This window comes from Gopherus flavomarginatus, chromosome 7 (assembly GCF_025201925.1).
Source record: "Gopherus flavomarginatus isolate rGopFla2 chromosome 7, rGopFla2.mat.asm, whole genome shotgun sequence".
Lineage (NCBI taxonomy): Eukaryota > Metazoa > Chordata > Testudines > Testudinidae > Gopherus > Gopherus flavomarginatus.
The window spans coordinates 32,218,145-32,243,105 of NC_066623.1; the positions used below are offsets into that span (position 1 = coordinate 32,218,145).

The following is a 24,961-nucleotide window of genomic DNA, read 5'->3' on the forward strand; positions in this document are numbered from 1 at the left end:
CCTGTTGTGTTGATTTTGATGGAATGAATTGGCCCCAAGAGTCAAGGTGACCACATCACTGTACAATACTAAAGAGTTAAACATGGTTTGGGGTTTCAAATACAGAGACTTCACCCTTCTTTGTTCCATGGCAAACCTACTATTAAAATGTGCATACCCTTTTATTAAAGATACAGAAAAAGAGAGAAACATTTTAAAGCATTTGAAATGTAAAGTATTGAGAGGCTTTTATTTTAACAATATCCCTTTCCCTATACAGCGATTTTTATAGAGAGAACCTCCTGTCTGACAGTCTTTTAGATGGTAGTAACTGTCCTTTTTGGTGGGGAAAAGAGAAACAATTAGTTGAGATGGGCTGTTGCTATTGAAGTCTGATCCTGCTTCTTGTTAAACAAAGCAAGACAAATCCAAAAGAAAGGGGAGAAGAAAAGATAGCAAATGGACCACGCGGACTCTCTGTCTCACTGCTAGAGAAACATAGGCCTAACGTGCTTTTTTTATTAGTTACTCTGAGACCTGGCAAACTTGTACCAGCATCTGGTTCTTCAAGGCATTGTTTTTAATTGCGTAACTGGTCACGGACTCCCAGCAATGTTGCAAAAGGTTCAGTCTTGGCCAGCTAATTCAGACTCTCTTTAAACAGAAAGGAAAGAGGAAAAAATATAATATAGAAGGAAAAGGACACATAAGGGAGGGAAGCGACAGCAGGACCACAAGACTTGCATTCCTGGGGGTGTTGATGACATTGGTTCGTGTTCTCTCTCTCTCTCTCTCTCTCTCTCTCTTGGTCAGGGCACCTTTCAGGATCAGGATGATGGAGGCTCAGTGGTGTCATGGCGGATCCCGAACCAACAGCAGATGGTGGGGACAACAGCCATGATGGTAGAGCTTGCTCCTTCCAATCTATCTGGCCTCCAGTCCTCATGATTCCCTTCCACAAAGTCTCTCTTTTTAAGGACACCAAAAAAAAGAGTGATAGCGGAACAGACTATCCCCTCATTATTTTGTTCAACAAAATAGGCCTAACTTTTGACACACCAATTTTGGTCCATTAATTGCTGACTTCATTCTCCTTTATTTACCAATTACAGTGTTAATACAGCCCTTGAGTTGATTAATTCAGTCTGTCTTCTATCTTTTGCTGACTTCTGTGTAACAGACTGAGTTGGATTTTTATTACCTTGCACAGCTTAGTATAGGCATCTTCAGAACAACCCCTGAGGGAAATAAGTTAGGCTAGCGTTGCCTTCAGGGCTAGCTCCAGGGGTTTTGCCGCCCCAAGCAGACAAAAAAAAAGCTGTGATCGCGATCTGTGGCAATTCAGTGGGAGGTCCTTCGCTCCGAGCAGGAGCGAGGGACCTTCCACCGAATTGCCACGGAATACCTAAAAGTGCTGCCCCGCTCCCAAGTTACTGCCCCAAGCACCTGCTTGATAAGCTGGTGCCTGGAGCCAGCCCTGATTGCCTTGAACAACCACATGAAACATCCATGGAAAAATATGTTGTAGCATAGCAGGGCTCTATACTCTCTCTCTCATATTTTAATGAATGTGAATGCACAGCTTTTTGTTTTCATCACTGTGGACCTATTAATAGCAGAGTCTGTCTGTGAAAGATTTTGAACAGCAGTGCCATTCCTCATTTCAAGCAGCAATAAAAGGCTTGTTCTTCAGCTTTTTTGTTTGGAATGTATAAATGCCTCTTTCAAGGCGCTTCAGACATGAGACGATAAAAAGTGGTTAGACAGGAGTAAGAATTGTTACACGCCTAAAATGAAGCTTCAAAAAACTAAGCACTTCTGGCTGTAGTGTAGGGTTATAAATGACATCTTCGGGGAGAATCAGGACAAGGATTCTGGGACTTCAGTCTCAAGTTTAAACAAACAGAATCATAAGACTGGAAGGGACCTCAAGAAGTCATCTTGTCCAGTCCTCTGCACTCGTGGCAGGACTGAGTATTATCTAGACATACAAAGTAACTGTGGAAATCCACTTAATTCAGAATTTATAATAATATACATGGCAGGATTTTTAGAAGTAATCAGTAGTGAGCTAATTTCACTTACATTGAAGTCAACTGCAGCTTTACCACTGACTTTGGAGAGTGCAGATTTAGATCAGTGCTTAGAGCTTTTGAAAATTATACCCAGTACTTGCTTTACTTTATCCAGTAAGAAATCAAGGCTGAAGTAGATTTTGTTCATACTGCAGAGAAATTACCATATGTTTGTTTTTTTTGTATATGTTAAAGCCATATCTCTCAAATGTTTTGAAGGACCTAATTCCTCCGAGTCCTCAGGTTGCCTTCACTTCTCACACACACACTTGTTTCCTCCCTTTGATTGTAGAAACTTTATCTCAGAAATAGAATAATGGAACTGAGTTTGTAGAAAATGTTTGAATCAGTGGAGGGAATCTCACAGCATTTAACGTTTCTTGTATGAATGACTTGTGTGCCCCCTCATTTTGGCCCTCTCTCACATGCTGCTTCCCAAATTTTGAGCCTTGGCAGGTTGAGAGGAATAAATAAAACCCTGACTGAAGGGTGGAGTGCACTGTAGCACAAACGCAGCCCCTCCTGGAGCACAAAGGAATGGGTATGCACAGTGCCATCACCACCTCCATTGGGTGGCTTGCATCACTGGGGCAGTAGCACATTGTAATGGCTATTTTGGGACATAGGGGTGTATATACATACCTTTAAATGGATGGTCAAATCTCCTTATTTACATCTGGCCTTCACCCTTGTTCTAGTAGAAAACAGGCATTGAGTTATAACTATGTGGAGATATACCTGTTTCATAGAACTGGAAGGAACCCTGAAAGGTCATTGAGTCCAGCTCCCTGTCTTCGCGAGGAGGACCAAGTATTGATTTTGCCCTAGGTCCCTAAGTGACCACCTCAAAGACTGAACTCACAACCCTGGGTTTAGCAGGCTAATGCTCAAACCACTGAGCTGTTCCTCCCCACAAGCTTGTGTCCTATTGATGGAGTAGAGGGAGGATCATGCCAATCATCTAGGATTATTTGGGACGTTGAAATGCCATGAGGGAACACAATGAGGGAATTTAAGGTGGAGGGAAATGATTGGAGATAGATCCATCTTTTGTGATACATGTCAGAGTAGAATCCAACCCAAGTAAGGATATGGCTTGTATCTGAGTATAAATCTAAATAACTATGTGCATGGTACAGGCCATGTTTAATCATAAAGGGCGTTATTGTTGACTGGGGAGCTAGGTAGTTTTGGAAGGGAAGTCCAACTATAAAATGCGAAGCCTTAATCATTTTTTTTTTTTAAATTGGCTGATGGATTTTGTGGGTTGTTTTGAGGAGTATGGCAGGGAGTGGGGAGCAACTTGGATCTGGTATTGGATTTCAGTCTCTCAGCATTTAATGCAGCAAACAGCTAGTCTGCCTCCCAAGCCCAGGAAAGAGTCTAGTCAGTCCCTTTCTTCATGGCACCATCTATCTGTAGCACTGGCAAGCTTTAGCAAACCCCAGAATGAGGCTGTCCCCTGATGCAGGGCATTTCTTGAGGGAGCTCCCAGCTCCTGGCAGCTGTTCTCTAATCCTTCTATAGCAGGGGCAGGCAAATTTTTTGGCCTGAGGACCACATCGGGATTGTGAAACTGTATGGAGGGCTGGGTAGGGAAGGCTGTGCCTCCCCAAAGAGCCTGGCCCCTGCCCTCTCTCCGACTGCCCCCCTCAGAACCATTGACCCATCCAACTCCCCCTGTTCCTTGTCCCCTGACTGCCCCGACCCCTATCTACACTCCTGCCTCTTGACAACCCCCTCCCCGGGATTCCCACACCTATCCAATTGCCCCTATTCCTCGTCCCTGACAGACTCACCCCCCATGAACCTCCACTCCACCCAACCACTCCCTATCCCCTGACTGCCCTCCCTGGGACTCCCTGCCCACTATCCAGCTAAACCTCGTTGCTAGTTTGATCCAACTGAAAATTTCCCTCTGGAATTTCCAGTAAAGATGTACATTACTTTAAACATTGAACTGATGTACATTTGCTGTTTAACCTAGATGGAGCTACCATAAGGTGGGTGCATAAGTGGTTGGAAAACTGTTTCCAGAGAGTCGTTATCAGTGGTTAACATTCATTCTGGAAGGGCATTAAAAAGTGGGATACCTCAGGGGTCAGTTCTGGGTCAGGTTGTGTTCAATATCTTCATCAGTGATTTAGATAATGGCATAGAGAGTACATTTATTAAGTTTGCGGACAATACCAAGCTGGGAGGGCTTGCAAGTGCTTTGGAAGATAGTATTAACATTCAAAGTAAATCTGGACAAACTGGAGAAATGGTCTGAAGTATTAGGATAAAATTCAATAAGGACACATGCAAAGTACTTTGGAAGGAATGATCAGTTGCACACATACAAAATGGGAAATGCTGCCTAGGAAGAAGTACTGCGGAAAGGGATCTGGGGGTTATGGTGGACCACAAGCTGAATATGAGTCAACAGTGTAACGCTGTTTCAAAAACAGCATTCTGGGATGTATTAGCAGGAGTATTGTAAGCAAGACATGAGAAGTAATTCTTCCGCTCTACTCCACACTGATTTAGGCCTCAGCTGGAGTACTGAGTCCAGTTCTGGGCACCATATTTCAGGAAAGATGTGGACAAACTGGAGAAAGTCCAGAGAAGAGCAACAAAAATTATTGAAGGTCTAAAAAACATGATCTGTGAGAGAAGAATGAAAACATTGGGTTTGTTTAGTCTGGAAAAGAGAAGACTGAGAGGGGACACAACAGTTTTCAATTACATAAAAGGAGGAGGGAGAAGAATTGTTCTTCTTAACCTCTGAGGATAAGACAAGAAGCAATGGGCTTAAATTGCAGCAAGGGATGTTTAGTTTGGACATTAGAAAAAACCTTCCTAACTGTCGGGGTGGTAAAACACTGGAATAAATTGCCTAGGAAGGTTGTGGAATCTCCATCATTGGAGATTAAGAGCAGGTTGGACAAACACCTATCAGAAATGGTCTAGATCAGTGGTTCCCGATCTTGTTCTGCCGCTTGTGCAGGAAAAGCCCCCAGCAGGCCAGGCCGGTTTGTGTACCTGCCGAGTCCACAGGTTCAGCCAATCGTGGCTCCCAATAGCAAGCCACCACTTCCAGCAGCTCCCATTGGCCTGGAGCAGCAAACCACGGCCACTGGGAGCCGTGATCAGCAGAACTGCGGACGTGCAGGTACACAAACCAGCCCGGCCCTCTGGGGACTGTCCCTGCACAAGCAGCAGAACAAGTTTGGGAACCACTGGTATAGATAATACTTAGTCTTGCCATTACAGGGGACTGGACTAGATGACCTCTCGAGGTCCTTTCCACTCATATGAGTTTGATTCTATGACTCTATTTGTGAAGATGAGAAAACAATTCTTTATCTTGCATTGTTTTGATTAATTTCTCAATGTTACTTTCCTCTCCACAATGCCTCCCTTGTGTCAGATGAAAAGCTTTATGAGAGAATTTTTCCTTCTATAACTTCTTATTGGCAATAAAAAGTGACAAATACATCAGGATGTCTGCAGACAATTATCTTCCTCTGCTGCCATAACTTTAAGACTTAAATATCAGTTTGAGTTCCAGTAGGTATTTCTGGTCAAAGGAAATGTTATTTGACAGAAATTAAACAAGTTGTATATTTCCTTGTGACTCCAGACTTCTAGGGAGCTGTGTAAGCAGAAACTGGGGATCTTAATCACACTGTGCCACCACCAGAGTTTCATTTCAGGCCTATCTGAAGTGACTAACATCTGCAAAAGCTATTAAAGTGCAGCAGAAATGTGGGTTTTATTTGTATTTTTTCATCTTCTAGGCTAGAGCTTGCCAATAAATGACATTAAGGGACTGATCAAAATCCACTGAAGTCAGTCCCCTTGGAGGAAGTATAGCAGCAATGCTGGTGGGGAAGAGTTTTTTGTGTGTGTGCAGTATGTGAAATTAGTGACAAATAACACAGATCACTAGAGTGACAATAGAACAGTTCACAAGTGAAAACACACTAAACCTCTTATTCTGTTAGCTCTAAATGAAAGCTACACTGAAAGCTCTGGTAATTAAGGAATTTGGATCTGACACTCCAATACTCCCCTTAGTGCTTGATTTATTGGTGAAAATTTGGAGTTAGCCAAGTGAAATATGTCAACATATTTACAGTTAATCAATCTCCAGTGTACTGGCCTGAATCTATGTGGCACTCCATACTAAAGAGGATTGGGTCCAGTGATAGACACAGTTGTAAACCTCTGTGTCATTTGGGATTTCTTTTTCTTTCATGATCATGGAAGGAAGAGAAGTTATGCTCAGAATCTGAGCCCATTGAAGTGAATGGGTTATCAGGCAAATTGTCATTAAGTTATCTATGTATGTTGCAGATTTCCAAAGGAGGGCTAAAGACTGAAATAGGTGACTGATTTGTTCCTGATGGATGCAACTTGAACATCCAGTAGTTTTGCTTCCACTTGAAAAATTATATAGAATAATCCTCCTTAAAACATCTTTTTGTTGAAGCACAAGTATATTAAAGCTAGTAAACGGTGAGTACAGACTGAGGCTAGCCTTTTCCAAACAAAGAAGACCATGAGTCTGTTTTATCCTGAAGTATATTTGCTGATATTTGTTGCAATATAAACCTCAGAATGCTGAGTATGGATGTGCCCAGAGGGGATTGTCAAGCTGCAGCTGAAACCCTGGCATGCAGCAGTGTCAAAAATACTGAGAAAGACAGCTGTGTATGCATATCTTCAAGCAGGACCATCCCATAGAGTAATTGCAGGAGCTGAGGAGAGAGACATAGGAGAGCAAGAGAAGAAAGATTATTAAAGGCAATGACCTATGCTTGAATTACAGTTTTACTAGACATGGTAAGAATAATAAAACTAATTAGCTGTGCAGGTAAAGCTGCATAAGTGAGCTAAGTCATTTACTGACACATTTAAGATATCGTACTCATAAATAGATGATCAGGAGTGCTTGGTAGAGGCCAGCTCAGAGTGACTAAGATGGCAAGTTGGAAGCATGAGATCAGAGCTAGAGGTCAACTCATGAGGCTCAGAGGACAGAAATTGGGGTCACTCTGTTCATGAATATGGAAATGGCTGTTTGGGGTAAGGGATGTAAAAGACTTTCTCAAACTGACAGAGTTCTGTGCGCAGCACGTGCTTGGGCAAACAGCATTACATTTGTTTAATTCCTGAGGTAATTAGAATGAAATCACACAAATTGTTTAATTTAAGGGAAGACACTGAATTAATAAATTTAAATATGTTTGCGTTGTTTCCAACCAGTTCTTACATGTTCCTCATTGAGTCCTGAATTTATACCCCATATAAAATACTATAGAGCAGTAGGGGGCAACCTGTGGCCCATGGGCTGCATGCAGCTTGTCAAGGTAAGGGGTTAGAGGGCTGCCAGACCATTTGTTTACACTTGCATGGCTGCCACAGCTCCTAGTGGCTGTGGTTCACTGTTCCCAGACAATGGGAGCTCCATCGCCGGAAGCGTGTGCCGGGGGTGGCCCGCTGGTCATTGTGAGGGCATCAGTCAGGCAGCAGGAGGTCCGGGGCGGCTCCAGGCACCAGCACGCCAAGCGCATGCCTGGGGCAGCAAGCCACGGGGGGCGCTCTGCCAGTCACCACAAGGGCGGCAAGTGGGCTGCCTTCAGCGGTTTGCCTGCAGAGGGTCCGCTGGTCCCGTGGCTTCGGCGGACCTCTCGCAGGCGTGCCGCCGAATCTGCAGGACCAGGGACCTCCCTCAGGCAAGCCACCGAAGGCAGCCTGTCTGCAGTGCTTCGGGTGGCAAAATATCTAGCACCGCCCCTGGGGAAGTCCGCCGGTCCCGCGGCTTTGGTGGCAATTGAGTGGCGGGTATACTGAAGGCATGGGATTGGCAGATCACCCTCAGAAACGCAGTGGAATCCGCATGACCAACGGACCACCCACAGGTGTGCCGCCGAAGGCCGCCTGACTGCCGTGCTTGGGGCGGCAAAAAACATAGAGCCACCCCTGAATGGGAGCTGCGGAAAGCAGTGGCTAGGCCCACGCTGCTTCCCACATCTCCCATTGGCTGGGAATGGTGAACTGCAGCCACTGGGAGCTGCGGATAGCTATGCAAATGTAAACAAATGGTCTGGTGGCCCTCCAGCAGCTTGCTCTGATGGGCCATAGGTTGCCCACCATTACTATAGAGTATTTAGTGCTAAGGAGTCTCTGCTGCTGAATGTTCCAACAATGACAGATGGTTCCACCCCATAAAATCCAGATCCCAACCTTCCTCAGAAATTCAGGGGTGTTTGGATCTAGAGATCTTGTTTGGGCCAAAGGGAAATGTACAAGAAATAGCAATTATCCTGTGTGTATAATGATGGCAGCTTTCAAATGGAAGGCTTAAGGACTTAATAATGAGCTATGGAGGATTTCACATCTAATTCCCGTTGAGGAATTTATCAACAGTAACAAATCACCAGCGGATGTCTGGGGACTTTCAGAGAATGAATTGGTGATATTAACTCAGTACTCTTTATATATAAAGAGTCGTGTTCTTTATATATAAAGAACAACTTCCACCCTTCATTCTGATTAGTTTTGATCTCTGGCTGGCATTGTGGTATACGCTCATTGGCTGCAGAAAACTACCATTCTTCTTAGCAAGGAAGGCTAGGATTTTAAGAAGACAAGAAATACGAGCACATGAGCCATGTGATAAAACTATCTTAACTAAAGCATTATTGAAATAGGACAGGAGTAGTTGTGACACCTTAGAGACTAACAAATTTATTTGAGCATAAGCTTTTGTGGGCTACAGCCTACTTCACAGCATGTAGGGTTATTGAAATGATACACAATTTCAATGTGCTATGTAGTCGGTTTATGTACTGGCATGCTCATAGAAAATATCAGCCATGTTTTTCATTGTAACTGATAGATATGGGCTGGACTGAAATAAGAAGGTATCGGTCTCAATCCTTTAGAATTTTTTTTTTTAATCGGAAAATAGGAGAGAGGGAAAGGGGGAGAACAGATTTTCATCTGGTGTGAATCTGCTAAAGCCCAAGGTACTCAATGGAGCTATATGAGATTACACCACCTGGGAATCTGGTCCAATGTGTGCTATTAATTTGCTGTTACGGATTCAGATGATAAAAGAACCAGTGATGTGCATCTGAGTGTGTCCACTGGCAGACAACACAACAATAAATGTCTGCACCTTTCCAAGTAAGGCTCTCAGTGTGCTCTAAATGAAAGGCTTTCTTAACATACCCCTGAACAACATCAAGCCTGATCATAATCCAGAGAGCATTGTTAATCATAGACATTTTGAAATGTACAAGTGGAACTAGACTCCCAGCTCCCATTAACTTTCAGTAGGAGTTGGGCACTTAACTTCTCTGAAAATCCTAGTCACTGTATTTTGAATATGTTCTGACTTTCTAAATAGTCTGCATTTTTGTTTTAAAAAAAACAAAACATATGTATACTGTGATACCTGGAGTAAATTTCTGTCCAAACATTTCAAGAATTCAGCGCACCATCCCCTTCTGCCACCCCTTTCTCCCCAAAAAACCCACAAAACAAAACAAAAGTAACAACCACTAACACACAGTTGTACTCCAGGTTGGTCAAGGCTCTGGTTTATTTTCCAGATTGAGTCCTCAAGCAATAAGAATAAATGTAATAATCCTGCCTCATCTCCCTTTTGAGATTTAAGGACAGGAATATTTTTAACAGGAAGAAAGAGAAGGGTAAGGGGTCAGATACAGTACAGATCCCTGGAGAAAGAAAATGAAATTTTTTTACTTTTCCTCCTTTTTACCTCTGTCTTGTGGTTCTATGAGCCAAGTATCCACATGTCAGATTAGGACTGGACAGCAACTAGAAAATTTAATGATTGCTTGTCAAAAGAGAATTAATTATTTCTGGAGTAGGCGAGAGAGAGAGATTTGCCACATATTAACAAACACAACCAATACATGTGTATCACAGCAGAGATCCATACTTTTCATAGTGCCACGCCTTTCTTAGGAGATAAACTGCTGCATGAGCCTGAGGTTTGTTAATCTTTTTCGTGGTGAACACAAGTAGAGCACTTTGCACTAATCTAGCTTGAAGATGACAAGACCTTACTAATAAGTTGTTCAAAAGCCTACTAAAATCTTCTATCAATCTTCTTTCATCTTAACTAGTTCACGGTAGCTATTGATGATTTTTCTTTAATAATAGGGAATGATCAAATTTTTAAAGTCTCCTTTAAAGTTTGAGTACAGTTATAAAAGTGACTATGTGAAATCAACACCTTCTTCCACCCTTTGTTCATCATAGAGTATGTCTGCACTGCAAAAAAACGACCTGCAGCAGTGAGTCTCCGAGCCTCTGTCAGCTGATGCAGGCTCAAACAATGGAACTAAAAACATATGTAGACATTCAGGCCCAAACTGGAGCCTGGGTTCTGTGATCCACCCGCCTCATTGGGTTTCAGAGCTTTGGCTCCAGCCCAAATAGGAATGTCTACATTCTTAGCCCTACAGCACAAATCTGTGAATCTGAGTCAGTAGATCTGCGCTCTGATACTCACTGCTACGAGTCTCTTCTTGCAGTGCAGCCATGCCCTTAGTCAGATCTACTTGTTTGATTGCCAGACCAAGTTTTAACTTCTATCCTTCACGCTGATACAGCTATGGGACAGTGAGCTGGTATCTTGTCTACCTTGTTTATCAGTACAGTTTGTCAGTTAAGTCTGAAGTCCCCAACTCAGTAAAGCAACGAAGCATGATTTTAAATTTAAGCATGTGCATAGATGTTTTGCTGGCCAGGAATAAATTTAAATCACATGGTAAAGTATATGGCTGAGTTTGGTTTTTCCCCTCTAAGCTGATGGATGCAAAGAAAGCAACTCGATTCCATGTTCCAACATAAATTTATAGAACAGACAGAAAACTGTTAGCATCTTTTGTGTTCTCTAGCTGTTCATGCCCTTTGTTTGCCTTTCCCTGTTTGTTATGCAATGTTAGTTAACTTGAAAACAAATAAACTGTTTAAATATGCAGTAAGGAAAAACATTCTTTTGACTTGTAAGATGAGCACACGTGATTGGGTGGAATGGAAAGAGAACAATTACAGAGTCTTACAATATTGTTTTCCCAAAATCACTCTTCTGACTACAGCCTTGAACATGAGGGTTTCGCTGATATCGCTTTCTGAGTCAATAATTGGATTTCCATCCAAGTAAAACCAATTCAACATGACATGTGAATAAAGAAATAAGGCTTATGAATATTCCTGATGTAAAGAAACCAATAAAATATCCTGCTATGCATAGTTAAATTAAAAATAAACAAACTTTTCATCCTAAAAGCCACTCTCCAAATTATAACAATTTCAAATAGATCTCTTAAAAATACAAAGGCTAAGCATCAATATGATTTTAGTCTCAAATGTTGTAGCCTCATAATATAAATTTGCAAAGAAAAATCTACACCAATTCTTGAGAGGACTATAAGTATTTCAGTCTCCAGTTCTTACACAAGCTTACAGTTTTATTTCACATAAAGGAATGTGATTCCTGCAAGTGTAATATCAAAGTCTGTGAAGACCAAAAGTCTTCACAAATTGCAAGAATATGATGTGGTGTGCAGCATCTGAAATTACACTTCTAAACTTGTGAAGAGAATGAAACTAGCATATTGTGTTCCTGTTACTGTACAGTTAAATGGTGATACAGATAATATAAGAATGCAAACATAGCCAGGCCTCTTCAGATAATCCATCCTTTGTGATGGAGAATATAATATTGGCCCTAAAAAGTTATTCTTGTGATAATTATAATAATGGGTGATATTCACCCATAGTTCTTCCAGTTCCAGGTAACCCGTTGGCCCTTTACACTTTCTAATGCTGCCAGCTCTGTTTATCTCATTGTAGGTTCCTGAATTTCTGATCTTTGTCAGTATTTCTTTCCCATTCACCTTTTGTGTCTAAAAACAGCACTGTCAAGGGAGGGTGGGGGGGAATATATACAAAAATGGCAGGTTTTTTTTGTACATGTCTCCTGTATGCCAGCATAATGGCAATATCCTTACAAACAGCTGATACTTATCAACGGTGTTTGGAAACTGTCTGATATCATCCATCTGCTTTACAGTTCAGTCACAATGTTGTTTGCTATAAAATGGAAAACACTGAGAATAGAAGCACATTTGCTCATGCCAATCAAGCTGTTCTGAGCGTCTAGCTTGCCAACAGATTGCTGATAATAGATGCAACATTCTGCTGTTGAAAAAGTTTAGCGAATTTAGGAAGCAAGTTCCCTGCACAATTCCTGGGGCTAGAATGGGTAGCCACAAGGCAGGCCCTGTGTAAAGCTTTTGGCAAGAGGCAAATTCTCAAATTGAAGTTGGTCTCATATATGTAAAATATCAGGCAATTCCTCTTAGCAGCCTGATTGCAATCAGTATGCTTTGTTTGATACATCTTAAATTAGTTCTTTTTTTATGCAGAGGATGGTGTCATGGGTCTTTTATTCCTTGAGGATCTAAGACTGTATGCTACTATTCTGATGATTTGATCTTTTGTTTCAAACATCTAATTAGCCACTATTTTCCCCCCTAACCATGCTTTAATGTAACCCTTTTTATGCTTTTGTCATCTCAGCTCTCACTATAAGAGTGCACAATCTCCCAAGGCATTACAGCCAGGCACTGCTTTACAGGTGCATTCTGCTATCACCACAACAAAATGTGTTATTTCAATTTGTTTAGTTTTCTCTTTATAATGTACATCACAGTGAAGTCTCAAATCCCCATGCTCACTCCTGTAGGCTACTGCACAGGAACAAGTCTTAATCTAAAAAATAATAAAAAGAGCAACACAAACCCATCTTTTCTGTTCCAATTTTGCAGGTCTTGAAAGTGACAGTAGTTCAAAAGCTATGTAATGTCTGGAATAGAGATTTGTCATCCTTTTCATGCACTCCAGTACCAGGCAATACTGTTTGGTGATGGGAAGCCCCTGCAAGCTTCTGCCCTAATCCCCTCTATCTTGAATAAAGTTCATGTAAACTTAATTTTTGTATTTTCATGTGTGTAAACCCTTGTAGTTTCTGGTGATAATGCAGAAAATGCTTGAGTAAGAGGCAGTTCTTTATAAATTTCTGAGCTAAGATGGAAGTATAAAAATGTTGGGAAAGACCTGTTTTTGTGAGGTATTGAATCCAGTTTTTGTAGATCCAAAGAAGTGCAAATAGTGTGAATAAATGCATGCATTGGGTAATTCCCAAACCAAATGCATTAGTCAACAGTGAATCATATTTTCTTAATATCCAAGACTAACCAAGTGAATAAGAATTAAAGTATAGACAATTTTTACGTAGAAAGTACAAAAATATGGCCTGTTAGACAAAGTCGTTTGTAAGACTTAACATTATCTGGGTCACTAAGTCGTTAGCATTAGGCTTAATTTCTTCAATCCTTGCACCCTGGGACCATGAAGACATAAAACATTGAGTCATAACAGCTGGAAAGTCAGTAGGTTGATATTAAAGGCTACTGTCAATGTATTCACAGTCTCCTTTGATCAAACTTGTGCTTAGTGCTGGGAAAAAAATAGACATTAATATTCTAATTCTCCATTATTACCCAGCGTAACCAAGTAGTCTTCATTAATAAGGATCAAAACATAACATCAGACTTCTTGTACATTACATAAATGGGATATGTGTTTTCTGTGTGTATTTGTATATGTATCAGTATCTATTGTAGACAGTGGTACCACATGACAATTTTCTGTTCAGATTTCTGGCCAGGATCCTAGAAAAAATGAAAGGTGATATCACACTGCACCTGGGACTCATTTCAAATATCACAGTTAAGTCCAGCACAAACTGGGACAGTACTTAAGGAGTTGAGTCAATTCTTCACAAATGTGCATAGTTGACAGACATGATCAATAAAACTCATCCTTGATATACTTCACTAACGAGTGCCAAGCTTGGTGAACACTTCAAAAGAACTTCCATTCACTCAGCTGGGAGTAGATCAAAACGCACTGCAGCACATTTAATGCACAGTAGCAGGGTCTGCATGGCCAGTTAGCAGCAAGTTAGTGCACTTATACCCCAGCTTACAGAGAAAGAACTCTCTGCCAGTGGAATGCTATGGATTTTAATGGGAGTCTTGCCTGAGTAAGAAAACCAAGATCAATCCCTGAATTTTCCTATGGATCGATTCCCTCTTATTATTTCTTGTTATATGCTTTAAATCTTCCTAAACAATTCTCTTCCCTCCTGATGTTTACACCCTTCAGGGAGCTATGTAGACAGTTATCACCTTCTCCTTAGCCAAGCTATAAATATTTTTCCTTTAATCTTTCCCATAAGTCATTCCCTCCAGCATCTCTGAATGTGATCTTGTCATGACTGTTAATATACAGGATCAGCAGCTCAGCTTCCTCCTGTGCTTGGAGCTGTTTGAAACTGCCCTATATCATGGCGCTGCCAGTATTGTGTAGATGGAGATCCAATATGTGACCATCCAAGACTTTGTGAGCTGGAGGGGGGCATATTTGTTTGCCAGCATTGAATGTTTCTGCTGCACTGCTCAATTTTTGAATGGGAGGGGTGGGGGACAAAATACACTCCTTGGTAACCTTGAAAATGCTTTTCAGTGGTCAAGTCTAACAGAAAGTACTACAAGAGCAATGAGCTTTTTGGCACAAAAGACAGGCTATTAACCTCCTGCCAAGTCTGGCTTGTCAGGCAGCCTGCTGAATCTTCATTTATTTGTACAATGCTGGCCTTTTTTGAGTTATAAGAAAGAGAACATGTCTCCATATGTACCTTGGGAGATTTTAGTTGTGAGATGTGACTTCGCTTGGATTTCATTTTCAAAAGCAAAAGAGATCTAAGTTTTATTTCCTCCATTAACAGATGAGAATGGGAGCAATGGTAGTAAATTTCCATTGTTTGCAATTTCAGAGTGACGCTTAAGTTTGCTACTAGAGACTGCCCTTGATGAGTCTGTGATAAAATTAAACAAACAAGGATCTTATAGGCACTTCTGAATGTTCTGTATATTTTTTTTCTGAGTTAAAATTTAGTCCCTGTCTAGACTATTTGAAGTAGTGATGTAAGCAATTGAAATAAACACATCAGTAATTCATGGATAAAGAACTATTTTCACTTCGGAACCTATTCCCTTTGATCTGCTTCAGAGACACAGCCCTATTGAAAATGGGACTATTACATTGTTATTACTGTGCAGTACTTTAGTTCCTGAGAGAGTCTTGTGCTGTGATATAAAGATTTAAATAAGTGGTTTGAAATTCTGAATATGCTGAACTATAATTCCAGCACAAGGTTAAAAGTTGATTGGGCAGCTGCAGAATGCTTTCAATTATATCACGGTTGTACGATATGCCACCAGCAATGTTGCTAGCTATGTAGATTTCATACCTTTGAATGTGATATGAAAAATTATAAAAACTAAGTGAAATTAATGATTTATCAGGAGATAGAAGATACTTTTAAATGAATGTCCCTGCCCAAAATGCTTTCAAAGTGACTCATGGGAATTTAGATATGACTCTTCCTACAGTTAAGGAACTCCAGTGGCAACCAGGACAATGCATCTGTGTGCCCATGTCTTCCAAAATGCATATACCTGTGCCAGAATGATAACGTGACAGAATGAGAGCCCTTTTCTGTAGGTAATAGCTGCACGTTAAGCACAAGAATTGTAGTAGACATATTGCTGGTAACAATGTAAACTTCCCCATCTTGTGGAAATGTGGAGTTTTCAGATTCCATATACAGCACTTAGATCTCCCTTTTCTGTAGGAGCGTGGTTTTCTTTTCTCTGCTTTAGTTAAGGTTCAGAAAGTGAAGGCAACTGCCCTATGCATTCCAATCTCTTCTAGTATATTCTAGACTATTGCAGTTCCTGATGTCTTTAGACTTTTAAAAGGGCATAAATCAGTTTACAGCCTCCAAGGTAAGCAGCTTGTGTATCTCCTCCCTTGCTTTCCCGGTCAGGTTTGCTGCTCTTGTACCAAATGAGCCTTTAGTTGCTTGCATCAGTGTTGCAGCCTTCATGTTACAATTAAAAAAAAATAAATAATAAACAAAAATAGGGCCAATTTTTTCGGGCAATGCAAGTATAAAGATGCTTGTACATGTTGCCTGCAGCCAGCAGTGTCTCAGCTGAGGACATTGCATTGTGTACTTAATCACTTGATACTTCATTTAGGAACTGCCTAACATGTTTCCTTCTACCTTCTTCAAATTTGCCAGGTACTCAGTATTTCTCTTTCTAGCTCATTCCATCAGTAAGGCTCAATATATTGAATAAAGTTTGTGCTGAGAAATAATATCCCCCTTAAATTTTCAACTAAATCCTGAAACCTGTTTGTTTTTTTTTCAGTTTCAATATACGACAAGTCATCTGCCCCATTCTGGCTAAAATATACAGCCTTATGGCTTTCTTTAGCAGTAATTTCATCTACACGGAAGGACTAATCAAGATATTTAGCATGCTGTACATGTGGGGAAACTCTTCACTGTCACTACATTTAAACAGCCATCTTAACCTTATGGATCCAATCTGAGGTAATTGTTCAGGGAGCAAATAGGAATGTTTTAGCCAGTGGTTTTCAGATTAGTTCATGCAGTTGACCGCTAAGCAGCCCTCGTGTGGTTACCTTCTCTCCAAACCCCAACTCCACACCTTCCCTGCAACAAATTAGAGCTCAGTTTCCAAAATAGGAGACAAGATAAAAATCTACTTGTTCTAATGTGATGGGTGCTGCTTCTTGCTTATCACCCCCCTTTTTGTATCTCTGTTGCTTGCCTCTCCTTGCAGGATGTAGGACTTCACATCATATGTTAATACTGAATCCCCTTCCCCACTTGCACTTTATATTGCCATCTTGTTTGTTTTGTTTCCCTTCCAGTTGTCTGCAAGCAAATCAGATTACAGTTGAAAAACACCATCAAAACACTTGCTTAAAGCATTCAGCAGGAAAGAACAAGGGAGTAGCTGCAGCTGCTTTTTTTTCCTGTTTTCCTGAAAATCTTCTTTAAGGAAATGTAGTTGGTAGGGCTATAATTAAGAAGCATCACTGCCTGGATACTGCTAGCTACTTGGCTGTCTTCAAAGAAGTAACTCTGGGCCACATAAGTGCTCTGCAGGCCACCAGTGATCTCTGGATCTCAACTGGAGAGTCACCGGCTTAACCTATCCAAACAGGATCCCTATCCGATCATTCGCTGTTGTCTACTGAAGAAGAAAAACCTTCACCTGGGTTTTCTTAATTAACATTTAACTTTTATTTAAACAGAGAAAATCCCAAAGGACTAGCAAACTCAGAACAGTCCTCCTAAGCAGTTTGTAAAAACCAAAACAAAAGAAGTTCTCTTCTCAGCTGCCTAAGCATGCTTTGCAGACCTAGAGAAGAGTGCAACCTGTGACATTAGCTATAACAACATATCATATTATCCTGTTTACAGGCCGAATTAGCAAATAGTAACCTATTTCAATATTTATGATTGACTGTTCCTCGCTTAAAATTTTGGGTAAAGCATACTTAATATTCAGGGGAGGTTTGTCAGTCCAGGCACAGACTAACCAAGAATCCCCAAAAGCTACAAAACACATTTTATGTCGTCTTTATTTAATTGATAAATTCAATACAGATTTAAGGATAAATTGTGGGGGGGGGTCATTTAAATGTCACACTGGTCTATCTTCAGTAGCAAAACAACAGCATGAAGTTGACAGAATGTAGTGCTGCGTGAGGCTCAACTCTCAGTATAGCTAATAGCACCTCAAGAAGCTGCCTTGTTTCCATGGCAATTGACCATGCCCAGAAGTCACTTTTTATAAGAGCATTGCTGTGGTAACCACTGCTTGGTAGTGCCATGGCAGGATGGTAGCAGTTAAGCCTAGGCTTCAGGGGGCAGGGATGCGGTTGGTAAGCCCCATGTGTGTGCTTGAGGCGCTGAGGCCAAGCAAAGGGCCTGTGTCATGCACTGCAGGCCCAGGTAGGAGTCGTGGGAGTGTTGGGTCCCACTTCTGGATCCAACTGCTGTTGCTTCACCTATAAAAAAGGTGAGCTTTTAATAGCTATGAAATTATATATTGAGAGGAGGTGGAAGTAACTGTTTTGAGATTTGTTCCTCCCCTATTGGACAAATCACAGGCCACCAGTGCTAATGTTACTGATATTATTTATATCGAAGTATAGTCTTAAAGTAAAATGGGGTTAGGCATCTGAAAAGGAGAGAGGCAATAATCTTTGGTTATGAAATACTGAACAGCAATGATGCTGCCTTGGCCACTTAACCATTATCACAATGGCTTTTCATTATACACCACACAAAATATGAAAATGATGGCTGTTCTCTTCTGCCCAGGCTTAATTCATATTTGCATTAAATTCTCACTGCATCTTATTGTACCACTGTGATATAAAAGACATTGGTATTACTGGGTGTGGATTTTATTCACTGAATAAATTGTCCTTGAATTTAACACTTATTGGCATTTGAGAAAATACTGGAAGCATTTGAGGAAATGTTGAAAAAGCAGGAGCTGACATACTTGCCATGATAACTTTAACAAAGTTGTATTAAAAAAGATATGCATGCAGAGATACAGTGGCATAATGAAGTCTCCCACACATCACAGAATGAAATATTTATACTATAGTCATAATGATGGATCACTCAACTCCTACTGTAATAAGACTCGGCTGAAAGATTGGGTCCTGCCTTGGGGAACTAAGTTCACATCCAGACAACTGAGAACTGGAAATAGGCACTCTGGACTAGCTAGGGAATTCCTGCATCTGAATTTACCACAATATAGTGCTATACATGGGCTTTGTGAATATGACTGTGTCCCTCCGGTATCTAGTCTCAGTGACCATAACAGCCTTATTTCATGAGAAGCAGAGGAAAGCCTGTGCTTCTAGTGCTGATAGTCCTCCTGGAGTCCATCTCTACTGAATGCTCAGGTTGTTCTGCCATGGCCTGTCATGTTTGAACTATAGGTCAAAGATTATTAAGGAAGGTTGGTCTTGTGGGTAAAGCACTGGACTGGACCTCAGGAGGCTTGGGTTCAAGTTCCTATTTAATGCTCTGTTTAGACTTCCGTTGTGCCTTTAGGAAAGTCACTCATGCCCTTTGCACCTACCTTTGTTCTCCATTTGTAAAATGAGGTCATACCCTTTTCTCTCATCTGTTGTCTATGTATTTGGACTGCAAACTCTTCTGGGCAGGGAGTGTCTGTCACAGTGCTTTGTACAGCGCCTAACACTGTTGGGACCTGGTTTCATTTGGGGCTTGGAGGTGCTATTGTAATACAAAATATAAATAATAAATTCAGCACTTGGTCTTCGTCTCATTTCTTTCTGGATTCCAAAATCCATCTTTCTGTCATTTGGTGTATGTGAAATTAGCCTAGTGATCTTATTTCAGTTCCCAGTGAATGAGTGTCTGCACTCCCAAAAATCCACCACCACAGCATGGAGGGGCAGAATTTTTGGTGATACAAGCAGAGGAGCCAAGAATGGAATAGGGCCTAAATATGAACTATCATGTCTTCCTCATCAAAGTTAGGCACACTGGCTTACGTTGCTGCACATGCTATACCTATTCTGTAAACAGAGGACTTTGAACTCCACCACTGACTATCTGGCCACCTTAGAGTCTTAAATGCATACTGAAATTTCCACCTACCAAAAAGGGCTTGTCTAAACACAGAAGTTGACTGGAATAGCAATTGTGGAATAAACTATTCTGGAATAGCTCCTCTGTGATAGCTTCCCATATGGGGTCAAGTATCTGACATGCATCTGAGGAAGTGGGTATTCACCCACGAAAGCTCATGCTCCAAAACGTCTGTTAGTCTATAAGGTGCCACAGGATTCTTTGCTGCTTTTCCCATATGGGCTTTACTCTGGAATAATTTAGTGCCCTTTGTGAGCTTCATGGGGAAGGGACTGTCTTTGTTGTACAGTGGCTCACATGGTGGAGCCCCAGTCTGTGATGAAGTCTTTTAGGCACAGCAGCAACACAAATAATAAATTGTCCCTCTACAGAGCTGCGGCAGGTTTTGGGGCCTCCCAGGTCAGTTTCCCGCATAAAGCAGAAATGGATGACTCAGGATATTTTCTTTGTGTAGTTTATTGACAAAATGTACAGAAATCCTGAAGAATGGGTGGAAACGAATAGTACATAGGCAACCCTCTATGGCAGAATCCTCAGGCTCAGTACCTCTGCCTTGTCTCAAGAGGCAGTTCTCTTCCTTGGCCTCTCCCAGGTACTCACACAGACTCACAAGGCAAAACTCTTTGCTGCTGCTTCTCTCCAGCTTCTGCTGACTCACTCCCACTGCTTAAACACATGGGGAAGCAGCCCCTCACTCTCCAGTGGCTACATGGGTTGGTCAGGTGAGCCTGGACTTCATGATACCCCCTTTTGATAGCAACCTTTTGGCTGGTTAAATGCTTGTATTCACCTTTTCCAGTACAGAACATTGGTCTTACAGCAGTGACTCTTAATGGCAGCCCATTACAATAATATGTTGGTGTAACATTCCTGGCAAGGAGTAGGAGGGAGGGGTCAGATAAAATAAGAATGAGGATACATTGTTTTCTGGCTCCTCAGAGTGTTGTTCTAATTTAGACACCCTTCTACATCAGTACAGCATTTGCAAATAGGTGAGGGAGGCCGACTGTAGGGAAGCTTAAGTGTCATCTGTGCTTATGACCCAATGTATGTATTCTCCCTGTTCTAATTTTCTTTTTTGTTCTCGCATGTCCTCCATTATGCTGTGAAAACAGTTTGCCAGGGTGTTAGCACTTGATGCTAATAAAGCAGAAATTGGGGTCTGATTTCTGTGCATATTGCACATCCAGGATTTTTTATTATGATTTGTATTTTGGTGGTAAAGATAGAGAACTTGATTTCTCATTGTCTTATGACTCTTTATGCTACTAGACAACCTAAAGGGGGTATAAAGCCAGATGATTTGCCCACTGGTGCAAACCTACTTTGGAGGACAGAAAAGCCCCAAATATCACCCAAATATGGGGAGGCATAAAGCCACCTTTATCCCCTCCCTTCTATCTTGTACTGAATGTAGCTGGGCCAGAATGGACAATCTGGCCGAGGAATCTGAGTAAACTGGATATTTTGCTCTCAGAACACACTTCTATTTGCCTGGAATCTTTTTCCCTAGTATTAAATGGCTGACTCTCAAAGAGCAGCTGACATTTAGATTAGGAGTTTGATACATATATTGCTGTAAGGAAATAGCTGGCACATAAATGCACAGACTACAGTCATAAAAACCTGTTTTGTCACATCTTATAAGCTAAGCAGGGTCAGATTGTTTCATTGATAGATCTCCAAGGAAAACATAGCCATTGCTAGGAATGGCATTGGGACATCTAATTTCCTTCTGAGTCTGTAATGAACCAGTGCCCCAGCACAGGCAAAGTATGCTGCTGGAAATGCCATCTTTCTAGTGAGAAATGAAATTGAGGTTCTGACCATTTGTGTTCATGTATGATCTAGCTGATCTTACCGTTTGAAAGAAAAGAGGCTTTAACCTTATGATGATGGCCAAATGCTAACTTCAGGCATTTTATTCCAGCTAATTTCTGCCATGAGTTTCCATCAAATATGGTATTCTTCTTTGCTTCTTGTCCTAAAATATTGTAGAATGTGGATGTGCAGTTGTGACAGAATGTACCCCGTATTCACACCCTACACAGTTATCATAATCTTTGTATAATTTACACCTTGTAAGGTCTCATTTGAAAACTCATAATTTGCTGAGCAGAATCATTCTGACAAAATCTATCTCTCTCTAGTTAATAAACTTGTTATATTGTTTTATCTAATCCAATGTGTTTAAATGGAAGTGTCTATGAAACTCCATTTGAGGTGGCAAGTTGTGTGCATATTATTTCTACTAAAGAAATAACAAACTTTATGTAACTGGAGAAGGCTGGGCAGTACAGGGCATACATCTCTGGGGGAAAATATTGAGGTCACCCTGCAGTATAACCAAGGCTGGTGAGAGCCAGAGTGTAATCCAATGGCGGCTGGCAGTGTCCAGTTACACACAGATACCCAGGGTATGATTTTCATTCTGGAAGGTGGTTTGTGAGCAGCCCAGATGGAAGCCACTTCAGCAAGGCATTGTAAGGCACCTAAGGTTTTGGGCAGGGGTGACACAACTGCTCATCAGTATGGATTGCACCCTGGTATGTCACAGCAATGTTAAACACCTATGTCCTGCCCAGAAGCAGCATCACTTCTATGGTAGGTAAAGTGAAACTGGTGGGGTGGGGGGTTATCTACCCTTACAGGGATGTTGAACTTCATATGACAAATGTTGATAAAAAGCTTTGATACCCTTAGAGTTTTATTTTGATGTGAAAGCGGTTAGCATTAATATGGAAAGCTGATATATTGTTACAGGGATATGGAAGTTGTAGATACTTATGATGTTTCTCATATTTATAGCAAAATAATGGCTCTGAAATATTACTGATTGTTCTGCGTATCAGAGTAACCATATAAGAAAGTGCACTTCATTCAAATTGATAACAAAAAGTGCCATTCACCACCCTTCCCATCAGCCCAATACAAACACTATGAAAACGAAATAAAAAGAACAATCACCAGCTTTTCTAAATGCCCCCTCTGCCTGCTTCTGCTCCCATCAGTCAGTGGCAAAAGTCTCACTTAAATGGTAACAGGATTGGTTCCCTTATATAATCCTAGAAAGATGAAAGTCTTCCCCCTTCAGAGAGCCTTTCCAAGACCCTACAACACTATTTAAAGCCTTAATGTAACTTTGTTACAAGTGTGTCCTGGGAGACATTAACACAGGGTTTCTCAAACAGGGGTCGCCGCTTGTGTAGGGAGAGCCCCTGGCGGGCCGGGCCAGTGTGTTTACCTGCCTCCTCCGCAGGTCCGGCTGATCACTTCCAGCAGCTTCATTGGCCCGGAGCAGTGATCTGCGGCCAGTGGGAGCTGCGATCGGCCGGACCTGCGGATGGGACCAGCCCGGCCCACCATGGGCTTTCCCTACACAAGCGGCGACCCCTGTTTGAGAAACCCTGCATTAACATAAAGTGTTAAGAAATAGCAGCACACAGATCATTAGCATGCAGTAACAACCTGAAAATAATTAGTCAGATTTCAATCATTCAGATGAATACAATACAATAATATTCTGAATATAAATTACAGCTTGTTGGCGTTTTTTGTATAGCTCTTTCTTATGGTCAAGTTATCCCAAAGTGAGTTAAAATAATGAGTCGGGAAGTGGTAATGCAGTGAGTGACCTTGTCAGCAAATGCAGCAGTCATTGTGGATCATATTTTCAAAGAGCTCCATTTGCATTTAGTCACAAAATAAGTGGCCAGATTTTAAAAAGCACTTTGCATGTGGAGTGCACATGGAGTGCTGCATATTCCTGAAAATCTGGCCATACGTGTCTCAAGGGGTGATGCTGGAGGGTCTTTTGAAAATCTGGCCCTTATATAGGTGTCCAAATGGGAGCAGAGGTCTTCTGAAAGTCTGATCTGAATGGTGGGTGCTGCGCATTTGAAAAGCCAGTCATGAGCACTTTTCATAAGCGCTTCCCTTGAACAATAGGTTGCACACAGCCTTGGCAATGAGGGAATATTGTCCTTGACACCATTGTTTGCCCTTCCTCACTTGGAACCTGCCATGAAATAGGAGCAGAGTTAAACTAAGTGCAATTATCCCACCATCTGCATATACAATATGCTGCAATATCCTATGCTATCTTGCTATTTTGTTAATCCTCAAACTTTAACACTTCATTTCTAAATCACTCAGCACTGACTGTAATATTTGGTAGATTCTTATATTCAACAAAAAAATATGACTACACTGGGGACAATGACTGGGTCAATATGTTGATAAACACTTATAATTAAAAGCAGATGGGTTTCTGCCCATGTGGCAAAGCTGTGATAGCTTGTGTTGTTCGCATGTTATTGCTTTGTGTTTCTTAAAGTTTCATTTTGGCATCAAACAAATCATGTTTGGTTGTTACTAGGCACTACAGTGTGAGAGCAGTTTGTATCTGTAACTTATTTTTTGGGGAGTAGGGGGGAAGCATCAAATTTAGCCAGATATCAAAAATGATTTGGTGAATTTTGGCTTACACCGAGGGGAAATGCTAAACAAAGTGGCTACTGTATATTCTGTTGCCTTAGAGACTGAAACATCTGTATCCATGCAGGCAAGTGATGCAGACATGGTAAGATATGACTTCCTTGCATTCCTTGTGTTCATTTTGCTGTCAACAGAAATGTTTTATGGTGGCAATATGCTGGAGTTCTTTTGCACTGTATTTCTATGGTTCTGTGGCATATCTTGGACTACAAGGGCTTTTTAATTAAAGTCTAACTCTCAAGTCAGGACGCTCCCTGAGAAAAGATGCTTTCACGTGAATAATTTTTCAAGATGAACTTGGAAGGACTTGAAATGATTGTGGTACTGGTGATAATTGTTGCATTTGTGAAAGCACTTGAGCATCTGGGTCTCCTAGAAGGCAATTATGAAGGTAGGACATTAAGAAATAGAAAATATTTGGTTCGGAAAACCGTTTGCTGCAGAGCATTCTACTTTAATCTGTGTGTATGCAGTGTTTGGGTAATAGATGAACTGAACAGAAGCTCAAATAACTTAAGATGCTTTCTTTAGATAAATGAAATATGTAAGGTGTTTTATATATCTCCATACAGTAACGCAGCTCTGATTTTAAGGAGAGTTTGACACACAGATAATCTTAAACAATTATCTGTCTCTAATTAAGCTGGTTTCAAGAACTTCCATGCAGATCTGTATGGTTTTGGTAAACTGTACATTGTATGCTGGAGCTCTGATCAAGATGAAGCTT

At 41.2% G+C, this 24,961-nt stretch overlaps 1 protein-coding gene across 4 annotated transcripts in view; it reads left to right on the plus strand.

Annotated features, from left to right (window-relative positions):
- Nucleotides 1-24,961, plus strand: part of KCNIP1 (potassium voltage-gated channel interacting protein 1) — a 561,481-nt gene that overhangs the window by 277,448 nt on the left and 259,072 nt on the right. The window contains exon 1 of one of the 4 annotated variants that reach the window (XM_050962845.1): nt 24,238-24,319. The exons of the other annotated variants lie outside the window; for them this stretch is intronic. The gene's annotated coding sequence lies outside the window, so the exon portion shown is untranslated. Of the gene's footprint in view, nt 1-24,237; nt 24,320-24,961 lie in introns of those variants that run through there. 4 annotated transcript variants of the gene reach the window in all.